This window comes from Leptodactylus fuscus, chromosome 6 (assembly GCF_031893055.1).
Source record: "Leptodactylus fuscus isolate aLepFus1 chromosome 6, aLepFus1.hap2, whole genome shotgun sequence".
Taxonomy (NCBI): Eukaryota; Metazoa; Chordata; class Amphibia; order Anura; family Leptodactylidae; genus Leptodactylus; species Leptodactylus fuscus.
Genome location: NC_134270.1, coordinates 96,822,715 through 96,832,682, shown reverse-complemented (window position 1 = coordinate 96,832,682; position 9,968 = coordinate 96,822,715).

Here is a 9,968-nt window from a genome sequence, read left to right as displayed (position 1 = left end):
GGTAATAGGAGGAGAGGAGGCAGAGGCTGACTGGCTGGTGGACAATGTGCTGTAAGCGTTATCCGACAGCCATTGCAAGACCTGTTCCTGGTTCTCGGGCCTACTAAGGTTTGTACCCTGCAGTTTAGTTAATGTGGCAAGCAACCCTGGCACTGTGGAGTGGCGCAATGCTTGCTGCCCCACAGGAGTAGGCACGGGACGCCCTGTGGCTTCACCGCTAACTTGCTCCCCAGAACCATTCCCCCGACCTCGCCCACGGCCTCGTGCACGTCCCTTTCCGGGAGCCTTGCGCATTTTGAATTCCCAGTCAGAAACTAGCACTATATGGCAGTAGCAAGACTTGAGGGTATTTGTAACCCCAATATATTCTTTGAATTCCCAGTCAGAAACTGGCACTATATGGCAGTAGCAAGACTTGAGGGTATTTGTAACCCCAATATATTCTTTGAATTCCCAGTCAGAAACTGGCACTATATGGCAGTAGCAAGACTTGAGGGTATTTGTAACCCCAATATATTCTTTGAATTCCCAGTCAGAAACTGGCACTATATGTCAGTAGCAAGAATTGAGGTTATTTGTAACCCCAATATATTCTTTGAATTCCCAGTCAGAAACTGGCACTATATGGCAGTAGCAAAAATTGTGGGTGCACGTAACTCCAATATAGTCTTTGAATTCCCAGTCAGAAAATGGCACTATATACCAGTAGCAACAATTGTGGGTGTATATAGCCCCAATTCTATTGCTAGGGGACTTCCAGTGTATTTCTGGGGTGAAGGTGGGGGGGCACACCGTTGGAACGTGGATCGGGGGTGTATATATAGGGTATACGGGAATACACTGTCAGTGTATTCCATTCAGGATCCTGGGAAAGCTGGGTTGCGGCGATTGAGCCCGTCAGTGCCACGTTACACTGACAAGCTTCTCCCTGGAATTTAGCTCTTATAAGAGCTGTTGGTTGTCTTCTCCTTCCTATCCTAGCCTGTCCCTGCCTACCAGAATCTAAGCCCTAGCTAACTGGATGGAAACCTCCGTCCCCGGTGAATTGCAAGCTCAGAATGACGCGAACCTGGGCGGCGCTGTTCTTTTAAATCAGAGGTCACATGTTTTCGGCAGCCAATGGGTTTTTCCTACTTTTTTCAACGTCACCGGTGTCGTAGTTCCTGTCCCACCTACCCTGCGCTGTTATTGGATCAAAAAAGGCGCCAGGGAAGGTGGGAGGGGAATCGAGTAATGGCGCACTTTACCACGCGGTGTTCGATTCGATTCGAACATGGCGAACAGCGTGATATCTGATCGAACATGTGTTCGATAGAACACTGTTCGCTCATCTCTAGTAATGAGTAGAGATGAGCGAGTAGTGAAATATTCGAAAACTTGAAATTCGATTCAAGTAGACCTCAATATTTGACTATTCGTTCAAATATCAAATCCCATTATAGTCTATGGGAAACCAAAATTCGACCAATTGGAGTCACCAAGTCCACAATGATACCTCAGGAAATGATGCTAATACCTCTGGAATGCTACTGGGACAGCAGGGGAAGCATGCCTGGGGGCATCTAACACGCCCAAGTCCCAGTATTATTATTGCTGCTGCTACTGATTTAGCCAGCCAATGATTGTATACGTTTTTTTCCTATGTCTACATTGTCCTAGTTCCTGTCCCACCTGCCCTTCATAGTTATTGGTGTAAAAAAAAGTGCCAAGGAAGATGGGAGGGGAATCGAATTTTTACTGTGTTTACCGTGTCGTATTCAACCGAGTACGTGTATTTCGAATACTACTCGCTCACCTCTAGTAATGAGCAGTGGTAGGTAGCAACAATCAATCCCTTAATATTATCTTCCTATCCTATTGTTGCTCTACTTAAAGGGAGACTGACAAAGAGGTACTTAGCTGGAGTACAGGTGAGGTATGATCCAAAGTAGAAGTGTCACGGTCGTGTTAGCTCAGTATCTGGATTCTCTCCTGTTGTGATAGCTAGAACTCTGCCTGTGAGCAATACAAGTGGGGTGCAACTTGGAAAACCGAGATGGCTGTGGATCACCAGCTATCCCACTGAACAGGAGTGAAGAAGCACCTCAGATGTCCTTGAGCAATCAAGCTCCAGTATGTTGGTAGGCCATACTATGCAGGGATCTAATGGTGAAGGTCTCAGCTCTTACAGTGCGTCAGGTAGTACAGCTGCCGACATCTCCAGGACCTGTTCCCAGCAGGTAAATAGCATGTCCTGGCACCAGCAACCAGTGGTGCTGGTGAGAAAAGTCTCTTGGTTGAAGGAATCCTTTTGAGATGGGACCATAGTAGTTTCCCCACCCGGAATGGCCATGATAAATTATCTATTAAATACATTAGTAATAACACTCTTTGTTTATAATAATCATTATTTGTGTGTATGGTATCTAATATCTACTATGGCACTTTACAATTCAAATTGTATATGTACAGACAAAATCAGACATTACAAAACAGCAAATTAAATAATTCAAGCAATAGGAGTGAGGGTCTGCTTGTGAGGGACGGCAAAAAAAATAAAAAACAGAAAAATAATTTTAACATTAATATAATTTTTTCATAAACTCCATTATCCATAAATGTCCTGTTCAGTGTAAGCGTTAACACTGAGCTAGATTCATTCTTCACTATCCAGTCACTTCACCTTGCTCCTTTTTTTCAACTGTCTATAAAACATATAGATCCTGAAAAAACTTCATAAAACAAACAGAAAATAATGAAATGAAACAAATGTCTGGCAGGAGCACGGTTAAGCGCTAGCATTGGAACAATCTGCACTGGAGATTAACATTGTTCGGAGCTTTGCTGGCTCCAGGTCTGTTTAAAGTTAATAATTCTTCCACTTACGGTGATGTATCGATCCCCAGTGAGACGCTGCATGGGCCAACCCAGGTGCAGCAGTAACAGCCGATGTGAATAGAAACATTTCCTTTAGACAAACTATCCCACAGGGCTTATAAATAGAAAATGGACGTTACAATGAAAAGCGAGGCAGAGATGTGGCCGGATCCTGAGCAGCGGCCGAAACATTCAACTCTCAAAAATGCCCCCTTCCCGTCACAAGCTACAAATAGATGAAATGAGGAGCAGTAGATCAGTGTTTGCAGTCATTATCTTTACCTCGGTCGCACTCTGTATCTGTGACAGCAAGAAAAAGGGACGGTGTAGACTAAAGTGCCTGGCACAGTTTATCAGCGGGAATCTAATATGTTCCATAAGTAGGCAAGTGAAAATCAATATTTCATTACCAAATTGTTAGTCAGGATGAAGAAGAATGTCCGCAGCCTATTTACAGGTTGTGGGGAGAGAGGGGTGAGGGCTGCAGAGTGAGGGGGTTGCATCAGTGATGGAAGGACCTGCAGAGGAATTATCTAGATGGCAACAAGTAAACAGATCTTTGGCTGAGAACTGATATACAATGGATCAAGAAGGAATAAAGGTTCCTTCCAGAAATAAGTCCTTCAATTGGCCCCTGTCAGGTTATTTAAAAAAAGATAATCTTTGCTGGGAAAGCCAGGCGACGGACTATATGTCACAACCTGAATTCTTGTGATTAAGTTGTGTGTTTTTCTGGTGGGGATTTAGATCTGGTGTTCTGTGGTCTTTTGGTGGGTTCCTTGCCATGGGACCATCTGTTTGTACATTTGGTATCGGCCTTCGGAGTATACCTGAGCTTCTTTAGATTGAGCCTCAGGTGTTGGTCGTTACCATTGTCCTATCGGACGCTTCTGGGGCCTGTATAAGGAGGAGGGCTGGCTTCACTTGTTCCCGGTTTTCGTTGTATCCAACAGAATTCGTGGCTCAGGGAGGAGGACTGTTTTTGGAACTATAGCTGACTTGGAAGTGGTGTGCGTGTTGCCTTGTGTGTGAGTCTGGTTTTCCCCTCCACAATTCTACTCTGCCCTGTCCTTCAGTTCTGAGTGCCTGTCACTGTCTTGGTGTTTGTGAGGAAGTTTGGGTTCCAGTTTGTTTTGCCCCAGTCCTGTGTTAACCCTTTCCTCACCTCTCCACTTTCCTTCTCCTCATTCTCTTGTTGCGTATTGTGTTGTGCTGCGTGTCTGTTGTCCAGTACTTCCCGTTCTGTTTGTGTTGTCTGCAGCTGCACCTTGGTTTCTGTAGGGGTGACCACCTTAGTATCCCCAGTCCCTAACCCTCTTGTAGCTCTCGCCCTATCTGTCGGCTAGGCCTTCGTGTTAGAGAGCCAGGAGTTGTCAGGGCTAAAGCTAGCTTGGGAACAGCTGACCACCACCTGCACGCAGGGCCTAGCTAGCCGCCGTAGTGTCAGGGAAAGTTTCCCTCCCCTGTTCCCTTAGCGGTGCAGTCTGCAGTCCGGATTTTGGGTCTGGGCATAGACACGAACATGACACTATGGCTATTCGGAGTGTGGGAAAGTGGGCTACAACTCCCAAAAATGATGGTAATTCAATAATGCCTATATTGGATGCTATCCAATTTTCCTTCAATAAATGAAATAAAACTTTTGGCAGAAAAGGTTGACTCATCAGACATTTAGTTATTATATGGTATGGCATTTCACTGACTTCCATTTCCAGTAAAGGCGTTCTTTGAGTCTTAAAATATAGTAGTAGCTCCATCATTGTTCATGTTTGTGCAATTGTGACCCTTCTGAATGAATAAAGACAAACTTTAATAGAGGATCGTCCTGTAACGTGTGGAAATCTACCTCTTATATAGTGTTTTATAGTTTGCTTTAAGAGGACCTTTCACCACTTCTGCCAAGTCCAGCTCTGTGTCCTTTAATAGGCTGATTCCGGCATAGTTTGAATAGCCCTCACTGTTCCCAAGCAATAAGTGCTGGTAATTTTGGTGCCTGGTACGCTATTTAGTCTCTATACTGTCAAGAGGGCGGTGTCAGGCAGGAGAAGACAAAGTGTGAGATTCTGAGCTGCCTCTGATTGGAGCTCTGAATCACGCCCCCTTGCCTGCTCCTGCCTGACACTGACAATACAGAGCCTGCATGGGAATGGTGGAAGCTAGAGAAAAAATTCTGCTGAGCAGCACATGTTAAGAGTTTCCAAGAAATGGAGCAAGGGAAGGAGAGCAAAGGGAAATGATGAAAGGGATTCTTTAAGTATTGTTGATTAACTCACTTGGGCATTTTTTTATTGATGCACACTTTGTGAAATATGTTTAATGTTATTTCTGTTTATATATACACTACCGTTCTAAAGTTTTGGGTCACCCAGACAATTTTGTGTTGTCCATGAAAACTCACACTTTTATTTATCAAATTAGTTGGAAAATGAATAGAAAATACAGTCAAGACATTGACAAGATTAGAAATAATGATTTTTATTTGAAATAATAATTTTCTCTTTCAGACTTTGCTTTTGTCACAGAATGCTCCTTTTGCAGCAATTACAGCATTGCAGACCTTTGGCATTCTAGCTGTTAATTTGCCGAGGTAATCTGGAGAAATTTCACCCCATGCTTCCAGAAGCCCCTCCCACAAGTTGGATTGGTTTAATGGACACTTTTTGCGTACCATACACTCAAGCTGTCCCACAACAGCTCAATGGGGTTGAGATCTGGTGATTGTGCTGGCCACTCCATTAGATAGAATACCAGCTGCCTGTTCTTCCCTAAATAGTTCTTGTATAATTTGGAGGTGTGCTCTGTCCACAGGGTATGGCATGGCATTGCAAAATGGAGTGATAGCTTTCCTTATTCAAAATCCCTTTTACCTTGTACAAATCTCCCACTTTACCAGCACCAAAGCAACCTCAGACCATCACATTACCTCCACCATGCTTGACAAATGGCGTCAGGCACTCTTCTAGCATCTTTTCAGTTGTTCTGTGTCTCACAAATGTTCTGTGTGATCCAAACACCTCAAACTTCTCATTCGTCTGTCCATAACACTTTTTTCCTACCTTCCTCTGTCCAATGCCTGTGTTCTTTTGCCCATATTAATATTTTCCTTTTATTAGCCAGTCTCAGATATGGCTTTTTCTTTGCCACTCTGCCCTGAAGGCCAGCATCCTGGAGTCACCTCTTCACTGTAGACGTTGACTCTGGCGTTTTGCGGGTACTATTTAATGAAGCTGCCAGTTGAGGACCCGTGACCTGTGATTTCTCAAACTAGAGACTCTAATGTACGTGTCTTGTTGCTCAGTTGTGCTGCGGGGACTCCCACTTCTCTTTCTACTCTGGTTAGAGCCTGTTTGTACTGTCCTCTGAACGGAGTAGTACACACCGTTGTAGAAATGTTCAGTTTCTTAGCAATTTCTTGCATGGAATAGCCTTCATTTCTAAGAACAAAAATAGACTGTCGAGTTTCACAAGAAAGTTCTATTTTTCTGGCCATACTAAGAGTTTAATCAAACCAACAAATGTAATGCTCCAGATTCTCAACTAGTTCAAAGGAAGGTCAGTTTTATAGCTTCTCTAACCAGCAAAACTGTTTTCAGCTGTGCTAACATACTTGCACAAGGATTTTCTAAACATCCATTAACCACAAGTAGCAAACACAATCTTACACAGTTAGCAAACACAATGTACTATTAGAACACTGGAGTGATGGTTGCTGGAAATGGGCCTCTATACATATGTATAGTAGATATTGCATTAACAAACAGACGTTTTTAGCTAGAATAGTCATTTACCACATTAATAATGTATAGAGTGTATTTCTGATTAATTTAATGTTATCTTCATTGAAAAAAAACAACAACCTGCTTTTCTTACAAAAATAAGGAAATTTCTAATCGACCCTAAACTTTTGAATGGTAGTATATATATATATATATATATATATATATATATATATATATATACAGTACAGACCAGAAGTTTGGACACACCTTCTCATTCAAAGAGTTTTCTGTATTTTCATGACTATGAAAATTGTAGATTTACACTGAAGGCATCAAAACTATGAATTAACACATGTGGAATTATATACTTATATACATCTCTGATTGTAATTGTTCACATTTTTTGTCTCTTTCTGGATTGAATTACTATGGCCACTTCTTCCAAATGTTAAAGTGACATGAGGGCACTCCTATATATAGGGTAGATGCACCCAGTGTTAGAGCATATGCCCTACCATCCTATATGGTAAATGCTTTGCCCCAAAAAGAGTTACATTTTCTGCTATGAACACCTCTGGGAGAAATGAAATATATTACATATGACACAGGACAAAATGATACATATACACAGTACAGACCAAAAGTTTGGACACACCTTCTCATTCAAAGAGTTTTCTGTATTTTCATGACTATAAAAATTGGAGATTGACACTGAAGGCATCAAAACTATGAATTAACACATGTGCAATTATATACTTAACAAAAAAGTGTGAAACAACTGAAAATATGTCTTATATTCTAGGTTCTTCAAAGTAGCCACCTTTTACTTTGATTACTGCTTTGCACACTCTTGGCATTCTCTTGATGAGCTTCAGGAGGTAGTCATCGGAAATGGTTTTCACTTCACAGGTGTGCCCTTTCAGGTTTAATAAGTATGATTTCTTGCCTTATAAATGGGGTTGGGACCATCAGTTGTGTTGTGCAGAAGTCAGGTGGATACACAGCTGATAGTCCTACTGAATAGACTGTTAGAATTTGTATTATGGCAAGAAAAAAGCAGCTAAGTAAAGAAAAATGAGTGGCCATCATTACTTTAAGAAATGAAGGTCAGTCAGTCTGAAAAATTGGAAAAAACTTTCAAAACTTTGAAAGTGTCCCCAAGTGCAGTTGCAAAAACCATCAAGCACTAGAAAGAAACTGGTTCACATGAGGACTGCCCCAGGAAAGGAAGACCAAGAGTCACCTCTGCTGCAGAGGATAAGTTCATCCGAGTTACCAGCCTTAGAAATCGCAGGTTAACAGCAGCTCAGATTAGAGACCAGGTCAATACCACACAGAGTTCTAGCAGCAGACACGTCTCTAGAACAACTGTTAAGAGGAGACTTTGTGAAGCAGGCCTTCATGTTAAAATAACTGCTAAAAAAACACTGCTAAGGACAGGCAACAAGCAGAAGAGACTTGTTTGGGCTAAAGAACACAAGGAATGGACATTAGACCAGTGGAAATCTGTGCTTTGGTCTGAGGAGTCCAAATTTGAGATCTTTGGTTTTAACCACCGTGTCTTTGTGCGATGCAGAAAAGGTGAATGGATGGACTCTACATGCCTGGTTCCCACCGTGAAGCATGGAGGAGGAGGTGTGATGGTGTGTGTGTGGGGGGGTGCTTTGCTGGTGACACTGTTGGGGATCTATTCAAAATTGAATGCATACTGAACCAGCATGGCTACCACAGCATCTTGCAGCGGCATGCTATTCCATCCAGTTTGCGTTTAGTTGGACCATGATTTATTTTTCAACAGAACAATGACCCCAAACACACCTCCAGGCTGTGTAAGGGTTATTTGTCCAAGAAGGAGAGTGATGGGGTGCTACGCCAGATGACCTGGCCTCCACAGTCACCAGACCTGAACCCAGTTGAGATGGTTTGGGATGAGCTGGACCGCAGAGTGAAGACAAAAGGGCCAACAAGTGCTAAGCATCTCTGGGAACTCCTTCAAGACTGTTGGAAGACCATTTCAGGTGACTACCTCTTGAAGCTCATCAAGAGAATGCCAAGAGTGTGCAAAGCAGGAATCAAAGCAAAAGGTGGCTACTTTGAAGAACCTAGAATTTAAGACATATATTCAGTTGTTTCACACTTTTTCAACTAATTCCACACGTGTTAATTCATAGTTTTGATGCCTTCACTGTGAATCTACAATTTAGTCATGAAAATACAGAAAACTCTTTGAATGAGAAGGTGTGTCCAAACTTTTGGTCTGTACTGTATATATGTATCATTTTGTCCTGTGTCATATGTAATATATTTCATTTCTCCCAAAGGTGTTCATAGCAGAAAATGTAACTCTTTTTGGGGCAAAGCATTTACCATATAGGATGATAGGGCATATGCTCTAACCCTGGGTGCACCTAACCTATATATATATATAGGAGTGCCCTCATGTCACTTTAACATTTGGAAGACGTGGCCATAGTAATTCAATCCAGATAGAGACAAAAAATGTGAACAATTGCAGTCAGAGATGTCAGCTGTAAGTCATGAAATGTTTCTTGCACTGTATTCACCTAATTGTCTGCAGAGCTTGTAATAGCCACCATACAATCCTTGTATAATGATAACATTGGTATGCCTAAGTTGGGGCCACACTTGGACGTGTTTGCTCCTTTTGTGCTGAAGATCTAGCTATACTTCAGTTTGGTCTCATGTCAGTCTGTGGTGGGCCTGTGTGCAGAAAGCTAAAATGGTAACTGTTTGTTCAAGACTAGTTTTCCATTTTATGATGTAAAATAAATATTCACATCATCAAGTAAAGATCTTAAAGTGACAAACACAAAGTCTATTGAAAAATGTTGAATCACTCGCACGTTCATGTCACCTCCACCTCAAAAACATCTCCAGAATACGCCCTTTCCTCACCAGAGATACACTAACGACACTTATTGTCTCTCTGATTCATTCTCGCCTTGATTACTGTAACTCCTTACTAATCGGTCTTCCCCTCAATAAACTCTCCCCTCTACAATCTATTCTGAATGCAGCGTCCAGGCTCATCTATCAGGGTAGACGCTACAGTGATGCTTCTGGTCTGTGCCAGTCGCTACATTGGCTGCCTATTCAATATAGAATAAAATATAAAGTTATCACCCTCATCCACAAGGCTCTCCATAATGCTGCACCTCCCTACATTTCCTCCCTCATCTCTGTCTACCGCCCAACCCGTGCCCTCCGTTCGCTCAATGACCTAACACTTACATCCTCTATTATCAGAACCTCCCACGCTTGTATACAAGACTTCTCCCGAGCTGCACCACTTCTCTGGAATGCTCTACCCCGGACAATCAGATTAACTCCCAATTTCTACAGCTTCAAATGCAAACTAAAGACACATCTTTT